Genomic DNA, 10,358 nt, shown 5'->3' with positions numbered 1-10,358 from the left:
TTATTTCAAGGGGGTTGGAGTATAAAAGCAGGGAAGTCCTGCTACAACTGTACGGGGTATTGGTGAGACCACACCTTGAGTACTGCGTACAGTTTTGATCTCCTTATTTAAGGAAGGATATACTTGCATTGGAGGCAGTTCAGAGACGATGCACACGGTTGATTCCTGAGATGAGGGGGTTGACTTATGGAGAAAGGTTGAGCAGGCTGGGCCTATACTCATTGGAATTTAGGAGAATGAGAGGTGATCTTATTGAAACATATAAGATACTGAGGGGGCTCGACAGGGTAGATGCAGAGAAGATGTTCCCCCTCGTGGGGATATCTAGAACTCGAGGGCATAGTTTCAGAATAAATGGTCGCCCTTTTAGAACTGAGATGAGGAGGAATTTCTGCTCGCAAAGGGTCGTAATTCTGTGGAATTCTCTGGCCCATGGAGGCTGGGACATTAAATACATTTAAGGTGGAGATAGACAGATTTTTGCAAGACAAAGGGCGGGGAAGTGGCTTTGAGCTGAAGATCAGCCATGATCTTATTGAATGGCGGAGCGGCTCGAGGGGCCAAGTGGCCTATTCCTGCTCCTATTTCTTAAAAATGTCTATGATTCTATGTAATTACATTTACACAATTTACAAATCTTAACTCTAAACAGTTTTGAAAATTATTATGGTACTATTTCCTATTAATGAATTAAAAGAAAGAACTTTCATTTATATAGAACTTTTCATGAACCTAGGACAACCCAAATTAAGTACTTTTGAAGTATTGTTACTGTTGTAATACAGGGAAACATGGCAACCAATTTGCACATTGCAAGGCCCCACAAGCAGTAATGAAATAAATAACCAGATAATCTGTTTTAGTGATATTGGTTGAGGGATAAATGTTAGCCAGAACACCAGGAGCAGGTCAGTGGCTGTAGCAACGATTGCAGGTCAGAGGCTGGGTATTCTGCATTGAGTGTCTCACCTCCTGACTCCCCAAAGCTTTTCCACCATCTACAAGGCACAAGTCAGGAGTGTGATGGAATACTCTCCACTTGCCTGGATGAGTGCAGCTCCAACAACACTCAAGAAGCTCGACACCATTCAGGACAAAGCAGCTCACTTGATTGGCACCCCATCCACCACCTTAAACATTCACTCCCTCCACCACTGGCGTACCGTGGCTGCAGTGTGTACCATCTACAAGATGCACTGCAGCAACTCCCCAAGGCTTCTTTAACAGCACCTCCCAAACCCGCAACCTCTACCACCTAGAAGGACAAGGGCAGCAGACGCATGGGAACAACACCATCTCCAAGTTCCTCTCCAAGTCACACATCATCCTGACTTGGAAGTATATCACCATTCCTTCATCATCGCTGGGTCAAAATCCTGGAACACCCTCCCTAACAGCACTATGGGAGTACCTTCACCACACGGTTCAAGAAGGTGGCTCACCACCACCTTCTCAAGGGCAATTAAGGATGGACAATAAATACCGGCCACGCCCACATCCCAGGAACGAAAAGAAAAAATAACTTCCCTGCTCCTCTTCAAGTAGTATCATGGGATGTTTTACATGCACGTGGTGGATAGGTAGATCTGGTTTACCATCTCATCCAAAAGATGGCACTTCCAACAGTGCAGCACTTTCTCAGTACTGCACTGGAGTTCTCCCAATGTCCTGGCCAACATTCCTCAACTTAAACCATACAAAATCAGATTAATTGGTTATTCATCTCATTGTTGTTGTGGGACCTTGTTGTGAGCAAATTGACTGTCACATCCATCTACATAGCAACATAACTACGTTGTAATTTATTGTTTGTGAAGCACGCTTGGATGTCTGAAACATAAGATAAAAGAAAGAAAGACTTGCATTTCTATAGCGCCTTTCACGACCACCGGATGTCTCAAAGCGCTTTACAGCCAATGAGGTACTTTTGAGATGGAGTCACTGTTGTCATGTGGGAAGCGCGGCAGCCAATTTGCACACAGCAAGCTCCCATGAATAGCAATGTGATAATGACCAGATAATCTGTTTTTGTTATGTTAGTTGAGGGATAAATATTGGCGAGGACACCGGGGATAACTACCCTGCTCTTCTTCAAAATAGTACTGTGGGATCTTTTACATCCACCTGAGAGAGCAGATGTGGCCTCAGTTTAATGTCTCATCCTGTAGTGTATGTACCTTTAAGGGGAGAACTACTTTTTACAGCTCCTGTATACTGTAGTACTGGCAGTGACCACACCTGTGTATAAACCCTGAGTAGGGATCTGTACTGTTAGTTTTAGAGTAACCCTCATCCAGTAAACACCTGTTGATTGTTCCTCTGCAGTCTCTGTCTATTGATTGAAGGACACACTACCTAAAGATACACGGATTTAACATTGGCGATGAGTCGATTCGAACCTACCTGCAACTCTGCAGAAGAAGGCCGATTCCAGGGGCACGGGCATCGGCCATCCGGCGGAGACTCCAGCGAGACGGGCTGGCAGCAGGTACGGTGCAGACCCTTCCCGGATGGCGGCGGCTGGAGCCGACCGACGGCACAGGGGAAGGCCGAGCAGCATCAACGGTGTAAGAGAGAGGGTAAAGCGCAGCCGGGGTTCAGGACCGAGCGGCATCAACGAGAGAGGCGCGCAGGAAAACGTGCAGAGCGTGGCCGGTGTTCAAGGGCTGAGCAGCGTCCGCGGGGGAAGAAAGGAAAGCGTGGGAGACGCCATTTGAGCCGCAGCAGAGAAGAAGGGAGAGCGCGGGAGATGCCATTTTTGAGCCGCAGCGGAGAAGAAGGGAGAGCGCGGGAGACACCATTTTTGAGCCGCAGCGGAGAAGAAAGGAAAGCGCGGGAGACGCCATTTTGAGCCAGCGGAGAAGAAGGGAGAGCGCGGGAGACGCCATTTTTAGCCAGTCTAACCAGACCCAGGGATGCCGAAGAGTGGCAGTGTCACAGCGTTCGACAATGAAGTCGAAGATTGGGCGACATATGTAGAACGCATAGAAGTGTACTGCAAGGTGAATGAAGTGCCAGATGCCAGGAAAGCACTGGTATTGTTGAATTCCATGGGTGCAAAAACGTATGGCTTACTGCAAAACCTAGTAACCCCAGAGAAGCCAGTGGAAAAGGATTTTGAAAGCATAGTGGCAATCCTACAGGACCACTTAAAACCCACACCGCTGCTGATAGCAGAAAGATTTAAGTTTCACAAAAGGAACCAGCATAAAGACGAAAGTAATGCTGAGTATTTAACGGAACTGCGCAAGCTATCGAAACACTGCCAGTTTGGAACGGGACTAGCAGATACGTTAAGGGACAAGTTTGTGTGTGGGCTTCAAAGTGAAGGAACCCAGAAACGGCTTCTATCAGAAAAGGATCTTACGCTGGACAATGTTTTCAGCATGGCAGTATCACACGAAGCAGCCGCACGGGGCGCTGCAGGGATACAACGGAGACCGCAAGAATATGGCACAAATGAAATGTCATATGAAGCAGGGAAGTGTTATCGCTGCGGCAGAACAACACACGACCATAAGGATTGTTGGTTCAAGGACCAAGTGTGCAGACAGTGTGGAAAAGTAGGACACATAGCAAGAGTCTGCAGGTCAGGAAAGAAAACCAGCAGCAAAAAATCTCCACAGGAGAAGTACAAAAAGGTACATAAGGTGACGGAGAGTAGTGCTGACGAACAGAAAAGTGATACAGACTCCGGAAGCAAGGAGCTGGGTTGTCTGAAACTACATAATGTAATCAAAATGGAGTATCACCAAACTATCTGGGTCACGCTCAAGATAGACGGAGTCCAAGTGAAAATGGAATTGGACACAGGATCAGCCCTAACAGTCGTAAACCGAAGGGACTACAAGCAGCTATTCTCACATATACCCTTGAGAGATACAGAGATTGTCTTGAAGACGTACACGGGGCAAAAAGTCTACCCCAAAGGAAAAATAAGGGTGAACGTTATATATAACGGCAAGGAAACACCAAAAATGGACCTATATGTATTGCCAGATGGAGGACCACCACTACTAGGACGTGAATGGATCCGGAAGATACAGCTAGATTGGCATTCCATACAAGCACTGACTGTAGATGCCAACAAGGATGATGACGTCACACCTGGACGACTGTCAAAAATGCTAACTGACGCACAAGAAGTGTTCCAGGAGGGACTCAGAACACTAAAAGGCATAACAGCGACGATCAAAATAGAGGAAAATGCAAGCCCAAAGTTTTTTAAGGCCAGACCGGTGCCTTATGCGATCCGCCCAGCCGTCGAAGCAGAGCTGGAAGATTTGGAACGTTCTGGAGTACTGTCCAAAGTGGACTGGAGCGAGTGGGCTACACCCATCATTCCTGTAATGAAGCGGTCGTTGAGTAATACGCCTGGGGAACCAAAGAAGGTTCGCATCTGTGGGGACTTTAAGGTGACAGTGAACCCAGTCCTTCACACGGTACAATATCCGCTTCAGCGGATTGAAGATATTTTCGCCTCGCTATCTGGAGGAAAACGCTTCACTAAGATTGATCTGGCCCAGGCGTACCTGCAAATGGAGGTAGAAGAAGCCTCGAAACAGTACCTCACGATCAACACTCATAAAGGTCTCTACCAATACAACCAGCTGGTGTTCGGGGTAGCATCAGCTCCGGCTATTTGGCAAAGGGCAATGGATCAAGTCCTGCAAGGGATTCCAGGGACCCTATGTTATTTGGACGACATCCTGGTCACGGGCGAAAATGACAGTGATCACCTCGCCAACCTGGAGCAGGTGCTCACTAGGTTGAAGGAATATGGGCTCCGAGCTAATCGCCACAAATGCAAGTTTTTCCAGAAGCAGATCTCGTATTGTGGCCACGTTATTGATGAAGAGGGGTTACATAAGTCCCCTGAAAAGATTGAGGCAGTAGTCAAGGCTCCAGCACCGGAAAAGGTGTCACAACTGAGGTCGTTCCTCGGGCTGGTGAACTACTACCATAAGTTCTTGCCGAATTTGTCTACAGTACTACACCCACTGAACACCCTACTGCAAACGGGGGTACCATGGAAGTGGAATGACGAATGTAAACGAGCTTTCCAGAAGTACAAAGAATTGATCACATCAAAAAAGGTGTTGGCTCATTTCAACCCAGCACTACCAATTCGGTTGGCGTGTGATGCATCACCCTATGGTATTGGAGCAGTGCTGTCGCACAAATTCCCGGACGGCTCGGAGAGACCAGTAGCCTTTGCGTCTCGGTCACTAACCTCAGCCGAGCGTAACTACGCCCAGATTGACAGGGAGGCCCTCAGCCTAGTGTGGGGAGTGAAAAAGTTCAACCACTATCTGCACGGGCAGAAATTCACCTTGTTGACTGACCACCAACCACTTGTCTCCATCTTTAATCCAAAGAAGGGCGTTCCGGTGATGACTGCGCAACGGCTACAAAGATGGTCCCTTTTTCTAGGGGCGAACCAATATGAAATAGAGTATAAGGGCACGAAACAGCATGGAAACGCTGATGGGCTATCACGCCTGCCACTGCCTACTGCGGAGGAAGCACCAGCAGTGGACCCTGTCGAAATATTTTATTCGACTATAATTGAACGCTTGCCAGTAACTAACGCGGATATAGAGAAGGAGACCCAAAATGATCCGACACTGTCTCGGGTATGTGACTTGACGGTGAAGGGAGGGCCAACACATGGCGACTCACTGTTGCCAGCATTCTCATCCAGAAGAGAACAGCTGTCAGTATGCCAGGGGACCTTGATGTGTGGATCCCGAGTGGTAATTCCACCCAAGTTAAAGGAGAGAATGCTCAACGAGCTTCACGAAGGCCATCTGGGAGGGATGAAAATGAAAAGCCTTGCTAGGGCTTATGTGTGGTGGCCGGGGATCGATCAGCAAATCGAGGACCTGACAAAGAGCTGCTCAGGATGCCAGAAGGTCCAAAATGCACCACCACATGCCCCTCTACACCCATGGGAGTGGCCCTCCTCTCCATGGCAATGGGTGCATATTGATTTTGCTGGTCCATTCATGGACTCAATGTTTTTAATAGCTGTGGATGCGCACTCGAAATGGCCTGAGTTGATCAAAATGTCCTCCACCACCACGGAGAAAACGATTGCAGTCCTACGGACCATATTTGCCAGGAACGGCTTGCCAGAGCAGATTTGCTCTGATAAAGGACCACAGTTTGTGTCCGAAGAGTTTCGGAAATTTATGAAAAGGAATGGGGTAAGGCATTACACATCCACCCCGTATCATCCAGCCACAAATGGATTGGCTGAGAGGTTCGTACAAACCTTTAAAAAGGCAGTAAGGGCCATGTGTGATGACGACATTCCACTGCAGCATAAGGTGGACAATTTCCTGTTAGCCTACAGAAATGCGACACATGCAGTCACCAACCAGACCCCGGCCATGATGTTCTTTAACCGAAGGTTGAGATCTTGTCTGGATTTGCTCAGACCAAATGTACGAAGAGATGTTGAGAATAAGCAATTGCAGCACATCAATGAGAAGCCAACAAGGAGCTTCAATGTAGGGCAACCAGTCTTGGCCCGCGACTACCGAACAGAGAGATGGCAACCAGGAACGATATGTACACGGCAGGGGCCACTAATGTACACAGTGGATGTTGGGGAGAACATTGTGAGACGCCATGTCGACCAGATCCTAGAGTCACAGGAACGAGTCAACCCCATGTCTCGCGTACCTGGTGATGAACCCGATATACAGGTAGCATCTACCCCAGAAACAGTAGCATCAGAAGCTGATGAACCAACCGACGACAGGGGGCCAGAATCGCCTCCGCACCAAGAGCAAGACACTCAGAAAAGGCGCTATCCAGAAAGGATCAGGAAGCCGCCCCAAAGACTGAATTTATAAATGGACTATTTTCAGTTAATGTTGCATGTTAAATGTGTTAATTGTTAAATGAATGTTATGGTACTGTTAATCTAAAAGGGGAGGAATTGTAGTGTATGTACCTTTAAGGGGAGAACTACTTTTTACAGCTCCTGTATGCTGTAGTACCGGCAGTGACCACACCTGTATATAAACCCTGAGTAAGGATCTGTACTGTTTGTTTTTGAGAGACCCTCATCCAGTAAACACCTGTTGATTGTTCCTCTGCAGTCTCTGTCTATTGATTGAAGGACACATTACCTAAAGATACACGGATTTAACACATCCGAAAGACGGCACCTCCAACAGCGCAACACTCCCTCAGCACTGCACTGGAGTGTCAGCCTAGCTTTATATGCTCGAGTCCCTGGAGTGGGACTTTGAACCCACAACCTTCATGACTCAGAGGTGAGAGTGCTACCAATTGAGCCACAGTATAAATGTAAGTTTGTTAGTTATCTTTACTTTTTAATTATAACTACTTAAAGTTTGCTTAGTTTTTGTGGTCACTTGGTATATTTTTTAAAAAGTAAACAAATCTAGTATCCACGCAGTCATCGCCCCCACCCTGGCAATACTAGGTTACTGTGTTAAAATCCAGCCTCCACTGTAGTGTCGAGCTCTAGAATTATTTCCTAACTACAAGTGATCTAATTTGTATGTTCTGTACAGAATTGGACTGTTATACTCAGTCAGAACATTCAGGGGAAAGTGCAGTCCCTAAACTTCTACTTTATCAACTCAAAAAAAGAGTTCTGATTTACATAAACAGATTTGCATTTACCTTATTCTGAATTTTACTGACTTACATTTATATTTGTTTGAAACTGTCCCATTTCTGAGCTGGAGGTGAACAAGATGGTGGAATAGAAACTGCGTGTAATGAGCATAATGAGGTGGAAAATTATAGGAACAGGAGTAGGCCATTCAGCCCCTTGAGACTGTTCCGTTATAAACATAAGGCTTAGGAAAATAAAATAGGTGCAAATTTATGCAATTGCATGAAGCTTCTTTTTGGGCAACAGCCAACCTACTTCTAAGCTTCTTTCCAGACTGCAGATCGCATTGGTAATTATTACAGTGAAAATGAAAGTTTCACAAATATATTATGCAATCTTTGCCATAAAACATTGAAAGAAGAACTTAGTAACAGATTTCTGTTAATCTTACGAATGATTAAAGGGCTCCAGTAGTATAGTTAACCTGCCTGACAATAAGTGAATGGAAAAGAAATTTGGGCAGAGTTTAAAACAGGCTGTCAATTTGCTATTGCCTGTTTTGCAGAACCACCCAAGACAAATATATACCCCAATTTCTCAATTTCCCTCATTACCAACCTACCTTCCCCAATCTCCATAAACTCTAACTTGTTCAAAAATTCAGTCACCTATATTTCGTCCCACAATAAGTTGTGCTCGTCCATCTTTATTGGTTTACCTTAGCTCCCTGTCGTCCCCAGAACAGTGAATGTAAAATACTCATCCTCATCTTCAAATCCCTCCATGGCTTGACCCTATCCTGTCTCTATAACCTTATATCCTCTCCAGCAACTTCTGCTTCTCCGACTCTGGCTTTACAGCCATTGAACCAAGGAAGTTTATAGCACAGAAGGAGGCCATTTGACCCATCATCTCTTTTCTAGAGCAAAACTAATTTCACTGCTCTTCGAACTCCCCGTAGCCTTGCGCCACCTTCTGCTTCAAATATTTATCCAATTTTCTCTTAAAAGATGATCCCTGCCTCAACTGCTTTCTGAGACTTGTTATCGAATGCTTCTGAAAATTGACATATACTACATGTATTGCATTCCCTTTATCTATCCAATTGGTCACTTTTTCACAAACTCTAATAAACTTTCATGCATTCCCCTCCCTTTGCCTTCAGGTGCCTCAGCCCTATTTTCTGGTCAACTCACCTAACTTTCCAACCATGGTTTGGTATATGTTCCTTTATCCATTTTATCTATCCACCACCCTGCCACCCACGCCCCCCACCCACCCCAACCTCCGTCTAAATTGCTGAGGGACATTTTTCTAAATTAAAGGTACTTTATAAATGCAAGCGACTGTTATTGTTACAGCTAGAAGTCTCAGAAGGTACCTGAAGTATAACTGCATCCTTAACTGTCATGTTATTAAAATATTGTGGAAGCTAATTCTATATAAACTATAATCTACCTCACCCATATAGACATCTGATGCCAGGCAACATATGGGAAGAAGACTGTAGATGCACAGGACTTGAGTATCCTGATGGCCTAGTTCAGTACTGAGGGAGTCTAAGCTGGCTAAATTGGATAAGGCCCAAAATCGGGTGCGGGGATCGCGATGCGTGATCTGCCCGCGCCCATTGAAAGCAATGCAGGCAGCACGTGAAATTCATGCTGCCTGCTCATTAAAATGATTGAAGCGCTGAGCCCAGCGCTGAACACACTGCTGGTTGGCTCAGCGCTCAACGGGGCCCAATATCATGGAAGTCTGCTCTGTATTTAAAGGTTGCCTGCAGAGTGAAACGCTTCAAAACGCTTCAAAAGTGAGTGACCTTGCTGCAGGCTGCTAGGCCCCGGTGCAGCACCCAGTGCAGACCCCTGCGCTAAGCTAATCTCTAAGGAACGCATAGTGCCAGTCTCTGAGCTGGTGCCTGCGGCTGAGAAATGCAATGACGCAGTGCTTGGCTCCTCCTCCTCCTCCTCCTCCTCCTCTTCCTCTCCCTCCCGAGTGTGTTGGGGGGGCTCAGCTACAGGCTCCACATCTGCTGGGAGATTATCCAAAAACATAAATGGCACAAGACTCGCGTTAAGGTGAGGGCAGGGGGGCAGGTATGGAGCAAGGAGGGCAGACAGTATCAGGAGGTGGAAAGTGTTAAACGCTTCTGCTTTGATGGGGAAGTGGGATGAGAAAAGGAGAGGGGATAAAGATACCATTGTTGTCCCCAGCTGGGTCGATGTCTCCACCAGCCACGGCGCCCACCACCTGCAGGCCAATGAGCCTCAGCACTCGCTCCTCAAGGTCAGGGAGGCCTCGCAGTTGAGGTTCCCCTCCTCCAGTCCGCTGTTGCTCTCTCGTATTATGTGCCATCTTGGCCTGCAAAAGAGGAACTTGTATGAGTGACAGGCCAGCTATGTCTGTGGAAGATATGCCTGCCATGGTTGAATAGCTTTGAATGTAGGCAAGGCATGAGATGGGGATGTGAGTTTGAGTAGATGCCGATGCTTGGTGGTTGAGTGGTGGGTTGTGGTGGTTTGCACAGTGTGCACAGACAGAGGTTCAGAGGCTGGTATGTAGAAGGTCTGCAAGCATGTACTCACCTGCACCACCCGACTGAGGTTGTTGAATTTCTTCCGGCACTGTGTAAGGGTTCGGCTATGACAGTGCTGGCCGACACCTCCTCAGCCACTTTTCACCAGATGGCCCTGAATATCTGTGGCGATGGCCTCCTGCCAGATGAAGGGAACAGCGATTCCCTCCTTCTCTCCAC

At 46.8% G+C, this 10,358-nt stretch overlaps 1 protein-coding gene across 1 annotated transcript in view; it reads left to right on the top strand.

Annotated features, from left to right (window-relative positions):
• Positions 1-6,649: 6,649 nt before the first annotated feature.
• hao2 (hydroxyacid oxidase 2 (long chain)) overlaps positions 6,650-10,358 on the top strand; it is a 70,943-nt gene continuing 67,234 nt past the window's right edge. Inside the window, exon 1 of the mRNA XM_086006800.1 lies at positions 6,650-7,323. The gene's annotated coding sequence lies outside the window, so the exon portion shown is untranslated. The remainder of the gene's footprint in view (positions 7,324-10,358) is intronic.

The sequence above is a fragment of the Somniosus microcephalus genome, chromosome 14 (assembly GCF_052327205.1).
Source record: "Somniosus microcephalus isolate GS21.2 chromosome 14, FLI_Smic_1.0, whole genome shotgun sequence".
Taxonomy (NCBI): Eukaryota; Metazoa; Chordata; class Chondrichthyes; order Squaliformes; family Somniosidae; genus Somniosus; species Somniosus microcephalus.
The sequence above is the reverse complement of the archived record's forward strand: the minus strand, read 5'-3'. Positions and strand labels throughout refer to the sequence as shown.